We start from the raw sequence: 12,116 nt of genomic DNA on the forward strand, positions 1-12,116 counted from the left end.
GGTTGTGTGAACCTGAATGCTCAAAAATACATACCAGTCAGGGCAATATCTTCAACATCTTTTAAATAGCTCTCTCATTATATATTATGTAATTAATTATGTTTTACTTCATTTAGATAAATGCAGCAATTTTATTTAAAAACACTGGCCTGCAGTATTTTCTAGCTTGTCTCTAATAAATATATTTTAGAACAAAAGTCCTAATTCAATATTTTTTAAAAATTTGCTATGACTTATTACACTAATATCAACAGTTAAGCAAAATAGTATTAAGCTATTAAAACAATTATATGATTCACTGCGGGATTCTGAAATGAGATCTAGACAGAGCAGCATCAGTTGCATGTAAAATATTGCAAATTTTAAGTACAGTATTTCACGCATTCAAATATAATGTTTTGCATATATTTGGCAGTACTCAGAACTCCTAATGTAGTACTAGTGGAATAAACAGAACCCATTAGCTTTAGAAAATACATATTTGTATGAGGCAGGAAATAAACCAATCTTACTGTGATTAAAGAAAAAAAAATACCAGCAATACAGACCATTTCTTATGCACTTAGTACAAAAAGAATCTGAAGTAGGTAAAACAGCCTTTTCAAAGGAAAAATGTAATCCACCAATAGCCAACTAGGACAAAACTATCACTTAACTATTGAGCTTTGCTCTAACTAGCCCTCTGTGGATTACAGTAAAGCCGTTTTACCTGCTTTACAATAGGTTTGAAAGACACGACTTAGTAAAATATTTTGTTGTACATCAGGCAGACATCACCCGAAAGCATCCCAGGACAGTGAGATGGACTGCAGTGAATGTCTGACCTGCAGGTTCTTAGTTCAGGCTAAAGATCTTTGAAATCTGAGGTGTCAGGGGGAGGGATAGCTCAGTGGTTTGAGCATTGGCCTGCTAAACCCAGGGTTGTAAATTCAGTCCTTGAGGCGGCCACTTAGGGATTTGGGGCAAAATCAGTACTTGGTCCTGCTAGTGAAGCCAGGGGGCTGGACTCGATGACCTTTCAAGGTCCCTTCCAGTTCTAGGAGATAGGATATCTTCTGCAAAAAAAAAAAAAAAAATCAAGAACTGCTTCTGTTTTTTTTTTTTTTTTAAACCTGTTGTGTTATGTGTGTGTTTTTATTAAAGTAATTCTCTCAATTTTGGTGTGTTTCCCTATTTGATTTGGATCTAATCACACCTATCTCCAAAAGTACATTTGATGGATGAGAGGATAACAAGGAACTTCTTCCCTCACAGTGTACCATAACTGGGCTGCAGACGTTAGGAATGGTAAGGGAAGTGGTAGCGCCTAGCATTGCCTATTGCACTACAGACCATCAAAGAAGATGTTTCTGAGTGGGGGCAAACCACTATCCCACGTCTCTCTCCACTCACCATTGTATATTGTAGAAGTTTTGGTGACCGGGCACTGAGACGGTAGGTAGACCAGAATTCATACATATGTTCGGTGGGAAATAAAATACATGGGTTGTAGTGCCACCATGCATTCCTGTTTCAATAGCACTCAGCATATGAACCAGGAAACAGGGTTTAGAAAACTGCCAAAAAATTTCCAATTTCCAGGTTTATATGCATGTAACATTTTCCTAGGAATTCAAGGGTAACTTGTGTGTGCAATGTACATTAGTGACTAATCCAAATACTGATTATATTTCCTGCAGAGCACTGTCAAATAAACTATCACCTGCACAGTTTGTCAGAGCAAGGACCAAATCTTTCTGTTGATCATATACAAGGTTAGTAAAAGGATGGAAGGACAAAGTACATTTGCTTTGAAGGAACTTAGCACCTCTGCATACAGTAGAAATAATGATCTCATACTTGGGTCTTTAGCAAACTCAAAATCAGGGTCAGATTCACCTTCTTTACAGTATGTTTCAATTTGATATCATGTTTTGATCTGGCTTGTTTTTTACTTGTATCTATTTATGCTTTTGGATTGCTCCCACAAGTCAGGAATTCACAAAATTATTAATAAAAAACCCAGCATAGTTCTGCTGTATGTTAAAAAGACATCTTGATGGATGTTGGCACCAGACCAGAGATGGGAAAACAAGTATCTTCCATTATCGCGCCATACATAAATACATCTATGCCCAGGTGATCCCAGCTCCAGTTCATAGTGGACAAGTCCATGCCACAAAAACCACTACGACTGGCAATTAATGGACATCCTTCTTGCAAGTCTCAGCAGAAAGGCCAAGGATTGGAAAATAAACTCCTCATGATTCTCACCAGGCCGGTATGGTGGCACATTGGCAGAATCATGTTGAAAAGCCTGCATGTGCTATACCTGTTACGGCAATAAACACAAGGCTTCAGACTCCCGTGATATAAATCCAACATCTTTCACAGCATTAAATTCACAATCCAAGTTTTAAAATATATTTTGTAAATCACTACTAAACAAATTAATGAAATACTTCCTTTTTATATCGGTGGTTCTACTAGTACTGTCACAAAAAACCAATCCACCAAGAGTTCTCAACATAATAATATGGGATATTATAGGGGTTCACATTTGCAGTCTCAAACAAAAGTGCTATTTGGACTACTTGTTGGAAATACAGTATGTGTGTGTGTATATCTATATCTATATCTATATGTATAGATATAGATATATATTCCAAATAATTGATATCTGAAAGAATATATTTGGCATGTAAAACATAGCAAGTGATTACATTTTAAACCAATGAAAACATGGATTTCAGTGGGATTCTGCCTTTAAAATTGAAGCTTGCACTGACTTTTGTAACATTATACACAACAACTAGATTAAAAGAACATTAAGTTTGCAAAGTCCAGCATTCAAAAGCTAGGAAATGCCAAAATTGAGGTTGCCTGTGCAACCTTAATTTGGCCTACTTGTGTGTATGCATTATCTGAAATCAATCTTATAATGGGATGTGTTGTGCAACTTTAATAATAGGGATGTCAACAGCCCTGCCTATAATTCAATATTTGTCAGAGAATTTTTTTTCTATTTCCCCAAAAGCAACAGTTATTCTGTCAAACAACAGTTGAAAGTATGATGCTCTAAACTCAGCCTGTAAATTATAATGTACAGGAGATTAAACTTAAACCTAATGCTACCCTTGAACTTCAACAGCTGAGTCCTATAAATGGATACTCCTTCAGAGAGAAATCCTTTTTGCCGGGTACTATTTAAAACTACATTTCTATTAAAAACCTTGCCCGAGACACAAATTACCAGGGATACCCATCTCCCACCCACGTAATTACTATGATGTAGAGTTCAAAATGCCCCATATTAGTTTAATGCAGATATGGATGGCTTGTGCAAGGCTTTCAAGATCACTTAAATCCTGCAGCCAGGCTATGCATGAATGGGGGGTTTTGAAGCAGGTGGCTTTTGGTTTATGCAGGCCAGCTTGGAGGGCTGAATAGGGACCAGCCAAAATAAGAGGTCATGGAATCTGGGATTTTGCAGATGTAGTGGTTCTAAACACCCCACACCTTTAGCTGGCATTCTAACCCCAGGCTAGAGCTGTGGGTGGGGGGCTTGCGCTGCAGCCCAGTGCCTTGGCCTCAGGCAGGAGCAGATTTCACCTTCTCAATCTTTCTCTCATAGAGAGAAATTGCTTGTACAATTCCTAATTCAAAGTAAATGAAATGAAAAATAATGGGGAAAAAAACCAACAAAAAACAAAACACATGCACACACCCCAAAAAAAACCTGTATGTACTAAATTATCCAGAATACATAAAGTTAAAAATTAATACACCCCCAAAAAAGTAAGGTTAGTGCATGCTCTTGGCAGCTGTTAACTAATTGTCAACCAACTCTGCCAGACTTGACATAAAGCAAGTGGAATGAGGCTAGTTTTTGTTATTTCAGTCTTGTGTGGAGTGAAAATCTAGCCTCAACATGACAATACAAAAAGAAAAAAATTGGCCTATGCTTAACATCTTTGTATTGCAAGTCTTGACAAGGTAATTAAATGATGATATGTATTAATGAAAGACACCATGTAAGAATGAGAAACCATCAAACTTCCTTTTTCATCAAGGATACAAGCGCTTTTCTTTCCTTGACAAAGGTCATAATACACCGGACAAAATATTAACAATTACAGAAAACAGTAATTTCATAGTAGAGATGATACACTTGATAGATTTACTTTTTCACAGTTTTGATGCTGTTTCTAACAAAATATGACACTGATAATATCAGAATGCTTATGAGAAACAAAAAATAGTTATGTTCTGGTTCATTGGCTCTCAAATGAATGTTTGCTGAGGCCGCCGTTTTGACAGTTAAAATACTATATTAGTGACAGCCTAGTGACGTGATCATTTGGAAGTGTCGTAAATAAAATAATTGTAAAGAATAATATGCAATCAATCAATCAATTAATTAATTAAAGGGCTATATCACAAAACAGTTGATTTTCCTGTTGAACAAAAAGTACTAAAGGTGTGACGAATTCACCATCTGAAAATGCTTTGTGATGCAACACGATGCAATAACTTGCCTTGAGTGTTGCCAGGTGGAATTCATCATTTTGGGGAAGAAAGTCCTTTAGTTTCTTTCGTTGTTGAAGCGTCTCACTTCTGATTTTACCCAAGAACTTTTTATGGAAAAAAATGTCACTATAGTTTTTCTCTACTTCTGATTCATGAGTTTTATAATGACGGTGCCCAGGGTACAATTTCACCTGATGAAGTACTGTTTTACATATTGCACAAATCGTGATAGTTTCAGATGAATTTGGTTCCAACAAAACTAAATACTTGTCTTTCCACTCACTCTAAAACACCCAAAGAAGTGGGCTGTAGCCCACGAAAGCTTATGCTCAAATATATTTGTTAGTCTCTAAGGTGCCACAAGTACTCCTCCTCTTTTCCTCGTGTACGTCACGGTTGAGATTTGCAGAAGGTGGTGCTGACAAGTCAGAGTTACCTATGTCACTCTTATTAGATTCAGTGTGAGCTGGTCACTTCCATGCTTCCTTTTCAGCAGAAAGGTTTTGTATATCCATAGTGGCACACAAAAAATGTGAAGTTGCTACTATGGTTGGGGCTGCCCTGACTAGTGGGTTCCTCCTAGCTGGAACCCTTGGGGAGGCTTCTGGAGGCCACACACACTCAGGCTGCTCCTTGGGCCTGTCCCTGGCCCCTGTGCTCCATGGTCCTCCATGTCCCTGCAACAGCTGCCACCTGTGTTCTCTCCTAGCTGGGCCCCTAAGTTCACTGCAGCGTGTACACCGTCCTGCACCTGCACTCCCTGGCTGACACTGTCCCGGAGTTGTTTCTGGGACTCAGCTCCCCAGCAGCAGTAGCAGCAGCACCACCACCATGCAGTCTCTCCTGGACAGCATCTTCCCGCTTCTGCCTTGCTCCTTCCACTAAAGGTGATTATTTCAGAGCTGGTCAGGTGGCGCCTTAGTGAGTGACACTCCCCTTCAATGGAAGACAAGCCAGGAAACAATGAGGTCTGGCCAATCAGGGCATGCCAGAGCCCGCTTGACAATCAGCCAAAGGGGGTGGGGAGAGAGGGCAGGTTCCTTCCCACAGCCAGAGGCAGCAGCCCAATAAAGTATAATGAAATATCACCAGGCCCACTTTGGGCGTGGGCACTGCTTCAGGGAGCAGAGCCAGGGGCTGCAGCAAGGCGTTTGGAGAAGGGGCTCTGGGACCCCAGAAGTCACAGTGGATGCATTCAAGAGTCACTGTTCTAGTTCAATGTATGGAGAGTGAACCATTCCCCATTCATTTTACAGCTCAGCCTTCTTCCTCTGAATCACAGTTCATTAAATTCTACTGTACCACCATCACTCTGCAAACTAACTAATCTTACATGCATTCAGAATATAATCTCTTTGAGGATATAAGTAATTATTTGAAAGGGAAAAAAGATTTCATATTCTAGACTACTGTAGGGTGTCCTAGATATTTTTAAAAAAATGTTTCTGTAGCAAAGAGATCAAATGAAAGATTATCCTCTACGCACCCCTTGTGAAAAACAGGTATGCCAACCCTAGTTTTCATAATTAGAGAGTGACAAATCAGGTGTGAATGATCTCCCTGACTTGTCATTATACTCTTATATAATGAGAGTCTCTGCCCCTAATTAGAGGTATATGATAAAATGACCTTGCAGATAGGACGCACAGAACAATAAAATCATATCACAGAAGTAAATAATGGAAAAGACCCTCTAGGTCATCTAGTCCATCTCTGCCAAAGCAGGACTGTTCTCCAGTGTACACTTACTAATATTTTGTCCTGCCTCGTTGTAATTACCTAAGTAATGGGACTTCCACCACTTCCCTGGAAACTACTTCCCAGCCTCCGATCTCACTGCTGGAAAGCTTTTCTTGATAGTCTGCCTGCCCAAATTTTGCTTTCTTAAATGTCAGTTTAACAACTCCTAAATATGCCACCATTTATTAGCCTAAACATTTCATGTTCATCTTTGGTGTTTACAGTCTACAAATATATTTGTATTTATATATTATTTAGATTCATACAAAGTTAAAAGGGGCACCTATCCAGAGTTTAGCCAAGCAAAATATATTTACCATAACTCAATCTTTCCTCAAATCAGTCCCCACAACTCCCTAAAAAGTTTTGTTGCTCTTCTCTGAGCATCCGCCAGTTAATCAATACATTTATGATAACAAGCTTCTTAGTATTTCCAGGGGCAGTCATACCCGAGGTGTAGTTACTACTCCATAGCATACAACTTCAAATAGCTTTACACCTCATTTTCCCCCAGAGTTCTCATCCAAAATCTTTCATTATACTGCTTTCTAAGTTTCTCCCTCCAATTGAATATCTATGCTTCAATTTAATTTTTCCTCACGTTATTAGCTGGTTTCTCTTCCAAGTTGAGGCTAATTTTATTTTCTGCCCATCTCCCTTTAGGGATAGGGTATTCTTGCAGTTGCAGCAAAGGATTGAAGTGCACGAGAGCTGCACTCTGTCTGGAGCTATGCAACAAGCTTCCTGTGCAATCTTGGTCATGTCACCTTACCTCTCTGTCCCTCAGTTTCCGTAAAGTGCTTTGAAATCTTTGAATGGAAGGTATTATAGATCCGTAAACTATTACCATCTACATATTTAATTTGCTAGTAGTTCCTTCTTCTAGACCACTGCTAACCCAAACTGATCCCTGCAGTATCCACATCTCCCCAAACATGATACTTCACCATTTATCACCACTCTAAGTTCCTTCAGTCAGTTTTGAATGTAAGATTTTGAGACATTATATCATAAAATTTCCTAAATTCCAGTAATTTTATATCTACCACTTTCCCCTCATTCACTAAGTTTGTTTTATCATAAAAAAAGTCATCAAATTGGTCTGACAAGTTCTATTCTTTTTATAAACCTATTCTGCTTGTTGTTCATGGCTCCACTGCCACCTGTTAAGAGAGATTTTCATTTAAAAGAGAAAGACTGACTTACAGGGCTGTTATTGCTAGGATCATCATTTCATTGTTTTTGATAATTGGAACTACATTTATTTCTCTTTAATTTTCTATTACAACCCCAGTTTTCGATTATTTAAAACCGGCTGAGGACTGTAAAGAAAAGGGGGAAGAGAGAGAAAGACAACTAGTGGAAACTGCAAGAATCCAATAAGGGGCAAATGAACAGGATTCCAGTTAATGAAAGTCATGTGGACAAACCTCTCACACCGTGGAATACTAGCTCAAAAAAATCTTCTACAAAAACAGATGTCTAGAAAGAGAGTGCATTGAGGACATGACGCCCACCCAGCAACCACCACAAGGAGTACTGTGTTGCCCCCAAGTGTGTTCCAAGATGCCACTAAGGCCAGCATATAATAGCCAAGATGTCAGTATCAAACATCTGTCTTCCATATGGTAAAGTGCACTGAACTACATTACCAGTCTCACAACTAGCTGACATCATTTAAAACTACTTTATGCAGAAGTAGCCACAACTATATGCTTGCAACACTGGATATTCATGCATATAATGTACACAGATTAAATAGTTTTAAAAGTCTAAAGCTGGGTAACTCAGTGCAATAGTACAACATACTCATTATTTAGTACAACAGCATTTACGAGCAGACAACAGGCTCAATGCCTGGATTGACGGCACATTCTGACTGATAGGATGCCACTTGCAAATGGTTTCAGAGCAAAACTGGCATGAACCTCAGTACCTGGAATACTGAAACTGAAGAGCAACCCAAGCAAAAATGTATTTCAATTATGTAGCTATATAAGCTATTATGCATTTGTCAATAAAAGCAAAGTCTATTTTTTGTTTCAGTTATGTTTTAGTTTCACACACACATTCTCTCATCCAGATAGTACTTTCCTCTCCATTACCTCCACATCATGGTCTGCTGCAATCCCTAACCCCTGCAACTATGACTCCTCCGATATTTAGTTTTTAAAATTATATTAAAGAGGGAAAATAGCAGAAACACAAGACAAGAAAAAACCTGGTGAGAACCCCAAGCTTCACTCTGTTTCTCTGTCAGTAGTAAAAGGCAAATCCTACAGTAAGTGGCAATAAGAACACAGATAAACTGTAACAGAGACTCCTAAAGAAATCCAAAAATAGAAGAGAAAACTGAACACCTTAACTATAACTGGCCTTGCCTTTTTCAATCTCTGAACCTAACATTATAATAATGCCTTTAAACTATTTATTTGAAAACAACAGTGTAGTTACCAACATTTAAAAAAACAAAAACCTTTTTACTAAGATTTTTAAATAAAAATGCAAAATTGAGTATTTTTCAGGTGAGTTTTTCCACCACATGAAAAACAGAGGGTTCTCCCAGTCGGTCACATTACAATAATCTAAAATTACAATTAAAAAAATAAATGAAAATAATAAAATAAATAATAATAAAAAAATGCTCAAATGAATCTACAGATTAGAAAATTAGTAATGCAAAATACCTAATAAAATTCAGGATTTAAATGATACAGATGTCCTACAGTTAGTGTGGAGGAGGAGAAAGGAGAAAAAAGGCAAAAATTACAAGCCAATGTTCTGCTGGTTTTTTTCCTGCATACCTAAGAAAGACAATAATAGTGGCCTCTATGGTGATTTGTTTTCCCCTTTCTCTGCCTCCTCCACACCTTTACAGCTGTAACTCATGACATGCAAGACCCTATGTTTTAAACTCACTTGAACAGTGTAAAGTATCCTCATATCCTCCTAGTGAGGTGTTCAGTGTCTCTGAATTCAGACAGAATAGAACAGGGCACACTGCTACACACTGCAATTGAACATATTTGATTCAGCAAATTAGTTCCACGGCTTTCCAGAACTCAAAATAAAGTAATATTGAAAAAGGGTAAATATTTACAACACCAGAGCAGACCAATGGCCCATCTATTTCAATTTCCTGTTTGCCAGTGGCCAGTATCAGATACTTCAGAGGAAAGTGTAAACCCCCACATAATGGACAATTCTGCAATGACATGCCCTTTGGAAAAGACTCTTCCTAGCCCCAAGTAGTTAGTAGATGCCTTCTGTCTAATCACATGAGATTTTTATAAATCAATTTCATCCTAGCTAGTGTAAATGCATATCTAACATAACTCCAACCCTTTTTTGAATCTTACTAAACTACTGGCTTCAATAACATCCTGTGGTAATGAGTGCTACTTGTTAATTATGCCTTGTATAAAAGAGTACTTTTATCAGTTTTAAATTTGTTTTAAATTTTCTTAGATTTTTTTAATATATTTTTTATATGGATGACCTGGGGCTCCCAACTGCCTTTCTCTATGCCACTCATTATATATACTTCTATCACACCACCTCTTATGTGTCTCCTCTCTAAACAAACTAGTCCTAATCGTTTTAGTCTCTTCTCACACGGAAACCTTCACATTCATCTATGTATCTGTTGCCCTTCTATGGGCCTGTGCTACAATATTTCATTTATATCCTTCTTGAGATGGAGGTGTCCAGAATCAAGTATAGTATTCTACGTGAGGGCACACTGGAAAGTTAGACAGTGATATAATATTTTCAAATAGTGTCATTCCTTCTTATAATGGAGTTAATTAAACATTTTGTTGCTTTTTTAGATCATTGCCACACACTAAGCGGAAGTTTTTATTGAGCTATGCATAGTGATACATAGTTCTTTTCTCATGAGTAATAACTTATTAGGACCCAAAGTGCACCATGAGCTCAAATTACCCCTTTCAATGAGCATTACCTTGCACATATCTACAGTGAATTTCATGTGCCATCATGTTGTCTAATTGCCTAGCTTTAGGTCTCTTTGGAATTTCTTATTCTCTAGTTAACTTATCTAAATAATTGTGTCATCTGCAAATTCTGCCAACTTCACATCATTGTCTTGATTAATAAACTAAACACTGATATTAGTTATGGAATCTTGAGGCTTCCCACTGTTAACCTCCTTACATGTTTACAGTTTTTAATCTATGAAACAACTTAACCATTCATTTTGTGACTTGATTTCTTAACTTCTTGCGAGGGACTATATTAAACTCTCTTAAAAATAATCAAATTAGGAAATAATGAGAACCTACAGAGATACTATCCGAGCACCTCAAAACAGTAAACTTTTCCTGTTACCTATCTGTAAAATGGGGATAATACTTCTTTACATCACAGGGCTATTGCAAGGATGACAGTCATTTTAAGAGACTTACCCACAGATGCACAGGAAGTCTGTGCCAGAGATGTGAATCAATATATCCAGAGTCCCAATTTTGTGCCTTAACCACAAGACCATCCTTACTTCGTTAACTATTTTGCTGACTGTCTTAAATCATTCAAAAAGAATCGGGCAAAAAACCCTTTATATAAGCTATGCTGCTTTGTGTCTACCTTACCATACAAGATGTTTTATAATTTTTTTTGTTATATACTTATAACAGTACTATACTAGTACTGAAGTAAGGCTCAAAAGTCTGTAGTTCCCAGGGGCATGCCTAGCACCTTTTTAAAAGAAAAGTAGATTAGCTAACTTTCTGTCTTCGAGTATAGTATGTGATTTTAATTATATATACTTTTTTTGTTACCAGCTCAGCCATTCCATTCTTAAGTTCCTTCAGAATTCTGACCTTAGCGACTTGTTGCTTTTTAAATGATCATTTTGTTCCAGCACCTTTTGTCCGCTCAGTTTCTTACAGTGACGCATCTTTATCCATAAAGAATAGGGCTGGGTAGGTATTCAAAATTCCTCTACAGTGACTACAGAGGCAAAAACTAATCAGCTTCTCAGCAATGTCCTTAACTACACGGGGTTTCTCTCTTTTACTCCATGGTAGTCTAGCAGATCTACTGACCTTCTCTGGAGGCTTCCTGTTTCTGACATACTTGAAGAATTCCTTGTTGTTTGCTGATTAGCTTTGGCTATTAGCTGTTAAAATTCCCTCTTGATCCCCCTAATTTCCATTTTACAATTTACCTGTCATAGTTTACTTTCCTTGTTACTGAATTCACCATGCTGTATTTCCATGTGACAGATACCCTTCAGACATTAATAAAATCCGGTTCGTGGCCCATGCATCTAGGTTTTGAATTTTCACATGATGTTGATACTGGAGCCCCAAGATCCTCATGTTTTCAGATCTTGTCCTTTTCACATGATACTCAATGTGGCATTCATTTATTATGCTTTGTTTCACAATTCTTTTGGTAAGAACCTACTATGCTTATCTGTGGCACCTAACTGCCTGCAACATGACTTCAGTTGCTTCCAGTTGGTCTTACACAGATGGATTTCTGTAGTTAACTTTTAGTAAGTGCTCCTCCAAAGTGGAGGTAGTATTTTTACATTTCCTGTTCTACAGTTCTGCTGCAGAATTCCACTTACTGAATCGCTTCCTGCATACAAGATTGAACAATACAAAGGATCTATGAACTCTGTTTGCGACAGAAAAAAGTAAAAACTGACTGGGTTACCTTCAGTTTTGCTTTCTGATGCATTTTCACCTATCCCTCCTTCAGCATTAGCTACTTTTCATTGTTCTGCAATCCTCTCTCAAAAACTAACTTAAGTTGAAGTTTCAGAGGAAAATGTACGAAGCTTTCAGGAATTCATAGAAAGCTCATCAGCTTAGTGTCCTGGCCAAGCCCGGCCACAA

General features: G+C 37.8%; 1 protein-coding gene across 9 annotated transcripts in view; it reads right to left on the reverse strand.

Annotated features, from left to right (window-relative positions):
- ATXN7L1 (ataxin 7 like 1) overlaps nucleotides 1-12,116 on the reverse strand; it is a 183,907-nt gene that overhangs the window by 112,821 nt on the left and 58,970 nt on the right. The window lies entirely within an intron of this gene.

Source organism: Chrysemys picta, chromosome 1 (assembly GCF_011386835.1).
Source record: "Chrysemys picta bellii isolate R12L10 chromosome 1, ASM1138683v2, whole genome shotgun sequence".
Taxonomy (NCBI): domain Eukaryota; kingdom Metazoa; phylum Chordata; order Testudines; family Emydidae; genus Chrysemys; species Chrysemys picta.